At 39.7% G+C, this 9,518-nt stretch overlaps 1 protein-coding gene and 1 pseudogene across 1 annotated transcript in view; both read right to left on the reverse strand.

Annotated features, from left to right (window-relative positions):
* The window catches only part of LOC105979572, a 9,055-nt pseudogene extending 3,928 nt beyond the window's left edge, over positions 1–5,127 (reverse strand).
* CLCN5 (chloride voltage-gated channel 5) overlaps positions 1–9,518 on the reverse strand; it is a 195,716-nt gene that overhangs the window by 63,994 nt on the left and 122,204 nt on the right. The window lies entirely within an intron of this gene.

Raw genomic sequence — 9,518 nt, forward strand, 5'->3', positions numbered from 1 at the left:
AATCATAGGCCAGTGGGTGCAAAGTCTGTGGCTCCAGTGGTGGTAGAGACATCTCGGTAGGGGCAGGGCTTTCTACGTGGCTCCTCTAGTTCCCAGGACACAGGATCTATCAGTATAGTGCCATGTGTCTTGTCAGTAGAGCACCTCCAAGGGAGTGAGCAGGAGAGTGTTTCTCCTGCCTCCAAGGAGGAAAATCCAGTAGTTCCCAAAATTCTCCGGAGAAGGACATGCCCACACAGAGGCCTCAATTGGCTATGCCCGATTGACAGACTAGGCTGCACCCCTTCATTCTTAATCCTCTCGAGTCCCAAATTGACACCAGATTATGTAACTACCACATATGATTTAACAAACAGATATTTATTCTCTTACAGTTAAAGAGACTATGAAGTTCAAATTCATGGTGCCAGCTCTAGGAGAAAGCTTTCTCTGTGTGTGCTCTGAGAGGAAGCGCCTAAATATCGGTGAACCCGGTGTCTCTTGGAGATCTCCATGTATCTCTGCATTAATCTTCCACTGGGTCTCTGAGATTTTCAGTATGAAGTCTCTGAGTCCAAAAGATGCCCTCTTTCCCTAGCTCTTCTTGGTACTGATCAGATCTGCTTCACTGGTCACTTCTCCTTTTATCTTTTATATCTCTTGCAAGATAAAAGGTATTGAAAGCCCAAGAAAACTCCCCTTACTTTTGTCTTGCATCCAACTCCAATTCAAACATGTGGAGGCATATGTTGAGCTGCTAACCACTGCAAAGTCAGCAGCTCAAGACAACCACCTGCTCCTTGGGAGAAAGATGACGCTTTTTGCTTCCATAAAGAGTTACAGTCTTGGAATCCAACAGGGTTGCTGTGATTTGGAATCAGCTCAGTGGTAGTGAGTTTGCTTTGAGTATTTTGGAACCTAACAAATATGAGTTCCTGATGATAAAAATGGTTAATGTGCTCAGCTGCTAATCAAAAGGTTGGGAGCTTGAGGTATCTCAGAGGAAAGGATTAATAATCTATTTCTGAAAAATCAGCCATTGAACAATCCTATAGAACCAATTTCTACTCCAGCACATATGGGCTGTGATGAGTCAGAACTGACGAGAGGGCAACAGGTTTTTGAAATTAACAAATGGTTAACCCAATGGTTCCCAAACTTGATCATTAAAGGCACCTGGGGATCTGGTGAAAATACAGATCCCTGGGTCCTATTTGCAACCTAATTAATCAGAATCTCATGAGAGGAGCCCTGGGAACTGTAGTATCACCAGATCCCTAGGTAATTCCAATGATCAACCAAGGTTGGGAACCACTGGGTTAACCTACTGTCTCAGGCAAGGCAGGTGATCAACATTAACACAGTGATAAGTCATGTTGATACCATGTTCCTTTACTATAAATATCATTGTTCCTTTTACTCCTAGAAATCCTCAGTCTGAACCATATCAGCCATTCTGTGGGAGAAAGCAAAGGCTATTTGCTCCCATAAAGATTTATCGCCTTGGAAATCCTATATAGGAGTCACTATGAATCATAATCTACTTGATAGCAATAGGTTTAGGTCTGGCTAATCATTAAAAAAAATCAGACAAATCCCAATTAAGGAACATTCTACAAAACACTGGTCAATACTCCACACAATTATAACACCCACCACCACGACCACCCAAAATAAGGCACAAAAAGAAACTAAAAATCACTACCGTTGAGTCAATTCTGACTCATAATGACAGAGTAGAACTGCCCCTGTGGGTTTCCAAGATTGTAACTATGGGAGTAGAAAGACGCATCTTTCTCCCACAAAATGACTGGTGGTTTTGAACTGATAAACTTGCGGTTAGCAGCTTAATGCATAAGCTAGTATGCCAGCAAGGCTCCTGACAATTATAAAAGTCATGGAAAAACAACTAAAGACTGAAAAATATTACAAGCAAGCAGAGCACAAGAGACATGACAACAAAATGCAATGTGGTATTCTGGATGGACAAGAGGTAAAAACTAAATATGTAAATCTGAATAAAAATGTGGACATTCGTTAATAAAAAGTAATGCAAATACATAAATTAGTAAATGGTTCCATAGAGTAGCACTACCCTCATAGTTTCCAAGGCTACAAATCTTTGTGGAAGCAGACTGCTACATCTTTCTCTCATGGAGTGGCTGGTAGGTTTAAACCGCTGACTTCATGGTTTCAGTCAAGTACTTGAACCCCTGTGCTAATCCTCAATCTCACTGCCATAGAGTCAATCCATAACCATTAAGCCACCAGAGTTCATGGAGGGTAAAATTCTCAAACCAAACTCACTGCCATGGAGTCCATTTTTAATCCTAGCAACTCTTCAGTGCAGAGTAGAACTGTCCCAGGGAGTGTCCAAGACTGTATCTTTTTACAGGAGTGCTGGTGGTTTAGAACTACTGACTGCAGTAAGCAGCCCAGTGCGTAACTATGTCACCAGGGTGCCTAGTATAATTAGAGATTATAAATTGGGAAAATATGGCCAGATATTTTCTTCTAAGTAACCCAAAAGAAGAGTAGACACAATTGTCATTCTCTCCGGTTAAGTATGTGGGAGAACTTTAAAATTATGAAGACAATTGATTCTAACGTACTTTTTCCTTGCCTTCACCACACCACCCACAGGTTTTCAATGTATACATTTTGAGGGAAGCATAACTGAAGTGATAAGAGTAGATTTTGCCATGAGCTGGAGTCCCTGAGTTGTTTTCTGGTTTTATCTGGAGGAAAACTATATTTTGACATTGTGGCAGAACAAACAGGACTGTTTGACAATTAATAGACTTTATGTGTTTCGTTCTATCCCATTTGACAGCAAAGATTTTTTCCCCTCTCTCTCGATACGGAAAGGTTATGTTGAGACCTGGCAAGGCAATGCTTTCTTCTGTTGTGCATAAAGCTGCCATGATTCGAAGCTGACTACACAGCAGCTAACAACAACAAGGGAGAACACATATTAAAACTTTGAATTCATCCACGACTTTGTTCTTTTCTCAGTATCTAATGGGTTCTATCAATTTCACCTCTGAAATTTCTCACAAACTTACTATTCCTTCTCCATTCTCATTGTCTCAATTCTGTCCTTTTCATCTTCTGTCTGATTTTTTTAAAGTAAGTTTAATTGGTCTTCCAGTATCCCAACTATTCCTGCTCTTAAAAGTCATTCCCCACATTGTCACATATTCTCTCTAAAACACAAATTTCATCATATTATTCCTCTGCTTTTAAAGCATTTGCTTGCTCTTTGGCTATGGAAAAGGAACCCTGGTGGTGCATTAGATTAAGCTCCTAACCAAAAGGTCAGAGGTTTGCACCCACCAGCTGCTCTGTGGGAGAACGGTAAGGCAGTTTGTTTCTGTAAAGAGTTATAAAAGTCACAATCCCTATTTCAATTTGTATGCTGAACAAATAATGAGGAGCTAGATTATATGAAAAAGAATGTAGCATTGGGATCGGGAGAAGGGTTTTTAGCAATCTGCAATAAGTAGATAAAACAACCCTGCTTGCTGAAAGTGAGGAGGACTTGAAGCACTTGCCGATGAAGATTAAGGATTAAGTCTTCAGTATGGATTACAACTCAATGTAAACAATATCAAAATCCTCACAACTGGACCAATATGGTTAGCGCCCAAGCATTTTAACCCCTGTGTCACATGATAACATCATGATAAATGGAGAAAACACTGACATTGTCAAGGATTTCATCTTGCTTGGATCTACAATCAATGCTCATGGCAGCAGGAGTCAAGAGATCAAATGATGTACTGCACTGGGTAAATCAGTATAAGATCTCTTCAAAGCAGCAGTTCTCAACCTTTGGATCGTGACCACATTGGGGGTCAAACGACCCTTTCACAAGGGTCGCCCCATTCATAACAGTAGCAAAATTACAGTTATGAAGTAGCAACGAAAATAATTTATGGTTGGCGGTCACCACAACATGAAGAACTGTATGAAAGGGTCGTGGCATTAGGAGTTTGAGAACCACTGCTTTAAAGTATTGAAAAGCAAGGATATTACTTTGAGGACTAAGGTAAACCTGACCCAAGTCATGATATTTTCTATGGCCTCATATGAAAGTTGGACACTGAATTTGGAAGTCTGGAGGACAATTGATGTATTTAAATTGCATGGGTAAAGAATACCCACTTTTGAAAGTATCATAGACTGCCCAAACAGCAAACAAACCTGTCTTTGAAGAAGTACAGTCAGATAACTCATTAGAGGCAAGGATAGTGAGGCTTTGTCTCACTCTTTGGACATGTTGTCAAGAGAGGCCAGTCCCTGGAAAAGGACATCATGATTGGCAAAGCAGAGGGCCAGTATAAAAGAAGAATGACCCTCAACAAGATGGATTGACACAGTAGCTTCAACAGTGGGCTCTAACATAAGAACAATTGTGAAAATGGCACAGGACCGTGTTTTGTTCTGTTGTCCACAGGCCCTCTATGAGTCATAACCAACTCAATGGCACCTAACAACAACAATAATCCCTATGAAGAAGCAGTTCTACTCCATCCTATTCCAGAGGTGGGGAAAGTCATAGGCTATATAGCGTCCAAGAAATCAATATCAGCTAATATTACACACCTCACCAAAAAGGAGCAGTTCCAACTATCACATTAGGGTTGAGCTAATTAAATGTTTGATTAGCCATACTGATGGCGCAAGGATGATGTTATAAATATCCAAATGGCCTTTGGCAGAAAAATAGTTCCCACTCCTGTACCATCCTTACAATTTTCCTCTGCCTGAGCCCACTGTTACAGCTATAGTGTCGATCCATCCTGTTGAGCGCCTTCCTTTGCCCTAACTGCCCTAACACTTTACCAAGCATGAGGTCCTCCATATAACTGAGAGCTAATTAGATGGTAGTGGATTTTGGTGTTTTGGCTACATGACAAGGTCCAAAAGTATATACAATCTGGACCCCACCTAAATGTCTACCTAGATCTTCCATCCTGGTTTCTGACATTCTTCCTCCTGCACCTCAAGAGTCTTTCACTTGGAACAAGCTGACTCAACATATCTTGAAAGTAAAAGGCTGTCTCATGCTGCCGTGCCTTTACCTGTGCTGCTCTGTCTGCCAGGAATGTCTCCTAATTCCACAATTAGGGAGCAGAAAGCCATTCTAGGTAGAAAGACAAGGAAATGAGGGAAATAAAGGAATAGAAGAATATTACTAAAACGTATGCTATGCTCTATGGCTATTGAATGAATGAACAAATGAACTGTGGACTATGAGTTCCAGACTTCTGAGGCAATCAAGTGAGATAGACTATGAGAACTGACTCGTTTTTTGTTCTTCACCTTCATACCCTTTTCCTCTTTTCCTTCCCCTCCATTTTGTTACAGATCCCATGTTTAGATTTCTTCTAATTTATAGACTACACTAACTCAAATGCATTTAACCATGCTGTGCATTATTTATTTATTCATTCTTCATAAATCAATCTAGCCTATAGCCACCTGGAAAACAAGAGCACCACTTTTACTGCCTTTCAAGCTCTTTTAACTAATCTTTTTAAAATAAATAAATCATTTTATTGGGGGGTGTTACAGCTCTTATAACAATCCATACATCCATTGTGTCAAGCACATTTGTACATATGTTGCCATCATCCTTTCCATAACATTTTCTTTCTACTTGAGCCCTTGGTATCAGCTCCTCGTTTTTTTCATCCCTCCCCCACCATCCCACCCTCATGAACCCTTGATAAATTATAAATTATTATTATTTTCATATCTTACACCATCTGCTGTCTCCCTTCACCCATGTTTCTGTTTTTGTCACCCTTAACTAATCTTTTTAATGTGTATTATTATGCCTGGAATAAAATGTAGTACTTTATGTTCAGTTTCACCAAATACCACGGACTTTCACCAAATACCACCCTAGGAAACCCCAATGGAAAATAGTAAATAAAACAGAAACAAAAAACAGCAAGAAAATGACATCACTGCAGTGACTGATTTTTGTATGTAGCTATAGAAATGAGCCTCATTATTTTATGGTCATACCTTGTAAGCCCAAAGCAGTAATTATTCTGTAAAGGCTAGTTAAAAGTGATAAAGGATTACTTGTGTTAAAACACACATACACATTCTAGGCATAGGAAATGCCAAAATCTTGTTCTGCCTCAGTTTTATAGACTAGTAAATGAAATGGGCATAATGGATACCCACTTGCCCTAATAATCTACTGACAGCAACATGAACACACAAAAAGTAACCTGGTGATATGATGTTACCAGAAACTATTATAAGCGATTATGATAACTAAGCCGAACCTGTCTGGTTTAGGTGGAAGCCTACGTAGTGACTGAAGTTTATGAGCATCCTAAATGACCACTTCACAGGAGCCATTGATTGTTTTAATTAACTCATTATGTTTATAATGACACAAAAATGGGAACTCATATACAAACACATTTCCCTTTCATAAAGTAGTCAAATATCAAAGCATCAATGACTTTCTTTTATCAACTTTACAAATTCAAGGATATTTTCTACTGCTGCTTTCCTGAGAATCTGCCCTGAGCAAATTTCTAATTTTTTATCCTTTTTTAACCTGTGGTTTTCATGCTGGTATGACCATCCCAACTTTTATCATCTCTTCAGAGAGATTCTGCCCATGAGATTTTCAGTGGCTAATTCCTCAGAAGTGGACAGCCTATTCCTTCTTCATAGTATGTTCTTTGTCTGAAGCTCTGTTGAAATCTGTTCACTCCGAGCGAGCCCGCTAGTATTTGAAATACGGGTGATATAGCTCCCAGCAGCACAGCAACACACAAGGTGCAACAGTACACAAACTGACAGACAAATAAATAAATATTCACATAAACTGACAGATAAATCTGTAGCACAAGACCTCTTTATAGTGGTGAAAAGCAAACAGGTTTCATTGAGAACTAAGGTGCATCTGACCCAAGCCATGGTATTTTCAATTGCTTCATATGCATGTGAAAGTTGGGACATTGAAGAAGGAAGATAAAAAGAGAATGAATACATTTGAATTTTGGCGCTGGGGAAGAACATTGAAAGTACCATGGTCTGCCAGTAGAGCAAACGAATCTGTCTTGGATGAAGTACAGGCCGAATGCTCCTTCGAGACAAGGGTGAGCAGACTTCATCTCACACACTTTGGACATGTTATCAAGAAAGACCAGTTCTTAGAGAAGGCCATCATGCTTGATAAAGTAGAGGAGCAGCGAAAAAGAGGAAGGCCCTCCATAAGAGGAACCAACACAATGGTTGCATCAATAGGCTCCAACAAGAACAATTGTGAGGATGGCCCAGGACTGTGCAGTGCTTTGTTGTGTTCTGCAAAGCATCACTATGAGTTGGCACCAACTCGATGGCACCTAACACCCACCACCACCTCAGAAAGATCTTCTTTGATCTTCCGAGCTAGTGTTAGTCCCTATTTCTTTTTTATTGTTATTCGGGTTGTTACTTCCTACAACTTACTATGGAGCTCCTGAGAGGTGCAAAGGGTTAATATGTTTGACAACTGGTGAAAGGTTGGAGGTTTGAGTCTACCCAGGGGCAACTTGGAGGAAAGTTCTGGCAAACTTTATTTTTAAAAAAATCAGTCCTTCAAAATGTTATAAAACATACTTCTACACATGGGATTGCTGAGTCAGAACTGATTTGACAGCAACCTTTTCTTTTTTATGACTTACTACAATGAGTAACTATTTAGGTGATGTATTGTTTATTTACTGTCTATTTCAAATAGATTCTAAATTCCAGGTCAACAGGGACCTTATCTATCGTAATCTTACCACTGTATACTCAGTGACTACAATAGTGTCTGGCTCATATCCAAACTGTGAAAACAAAACAAAAGAAAACAAACTCCACTGCCACTGGATGCACTTCAACCCACTCTGACCCCATTTATGGGAGCAGATGCCCTCGTCTTTCACCAGAGGTGAGACTACTAAGTTTGAACATCTGCCCTTGAGGTTTGCAGTCCAAAGTTTACTTGACAGTGCCACCAGGGTGTCTCCTAGGTTCGTAGCAGGTAACCCAAAATAGTACGTTGAATGAATGGTGAAGGAGCTTTGTCCTCAAAAATAACAATAAAGTTAAATTCAAATGTTTAGCACCAATGTTTCAACTATCTATTTGGGCTTGTTGTTAAGTGCTACAGAGTCAGCCCCAACTCAGAACAACCCTAAGCACAGCCTTGGACCTGTGCTATCCTCACAATCATTGTTATATTTGAGCCATTGTTGCAATCCATTGTTGTCAATCCATCATGATGGTTTTCCTCCCTTTCATTGACCTTCCACTGCACCAAACATGATGTGTCTTTCCATTTGGGCTCATAACCTGCTTTTTACATCTCTGTATTATGTCTGTTAATAGATCTATAAATGCTTTCTCTCTCCCTGTAATGGCCTTCCTTCTACCAAATACCTAATTTTTTGAAACAAAAAAAACAAACAAAACAAACATACTGACATTGAGTCAATGCTGACCCCTATCAACCCCCTAGGGGTTTCTGAGACTGTAACTGCTTATGGGAGTGGAAGCCCAGTCTTTCTCCCGCTGTGATACCTTATTTAATCCTTTACAGACAAACACGTATATACATACATGCTTCCTCTACTAAGCTCTTATAGCGATATAGGGTTATGATATTAATAAAATAATAGTTAACTACGCCAGGTATAATTAATAAGCATTTATAAGTTCATTTAATCCACACAGCAACTCTAAGAGGTAGGTTCTATCTTAAGTACATACGTGTATGTTTCGTTAGTTATAATTAACCGCATGAAGACAATTCTGGGGTCTGAAAGTCTTGCTAATTCCTGGAACTGGAGCCCTGGTGGTGTAGTGGTTATGCACTGGGCTGCCATCTGAAAGGCTGGCAGTTCAAAACCACTAGCAGCTCCTTGAGAGAAGGACGAAGCCTTCTACTTCTGTAAACAGTTACAGTCTCAGCAACTCAAAAGAGAGCAGTTCTACCCTATCCTGTAGGGTCAACTATGATTCAGTATCAATCTGATGGCAGGGAATTTGGTTTTGGTTTAATTCCTGGTACCTACAAATGTCATAAGCCCTAAATATAAAAAATGAACTCTGACAGTAGTTCCTTGCTCTCTGACTTTACTTTGAAAATTACAATCCCAATCAATTGGAAGACCAGACAATAGTTTTAACATAATTATAATAATTTAATCTAAAAGTGGTACAATCTTGTCTAAGTGCAATATGAAATTTGAAGTTATAAAGAAAAAGGATTACTAGTTATATACAAAACTCGAGCTAATTGCCATCAAGTTATATATAAAGAATTCATAAATAGAGGAGGCTTGGTGTAGTAGGTTGTTGGGCTGCTATCCGCAAGTTCAGTAGTTTGAAACCACCAGCCCTTCTGCAGGAAAAAGATGAGGCTTTCTACTCCTGGGAAGATTTATAGTCCTGGAAACCCACCGGGACAAATTCTACTCTGACATATGGGTTCGCTTGAAATCAGAATCTGCTTGATGGCACTGAGTTTGGTT

Source organism: Echinops telfairi, unplaced genomic scaffold (assembly GCF_000313985.2).
Source record: "Echinops telfairi isolate 266 unplaced genomic scaffold, ASM31398v2 ScPeMD7_19;HRSCAF=73, whole genome shotgun sequence".
NCBI lineage: Eukaryota > Metazoa > Chordata > Mammalia > Afrosoricida > Tenrecidae > Echinops > Echinops telfairi.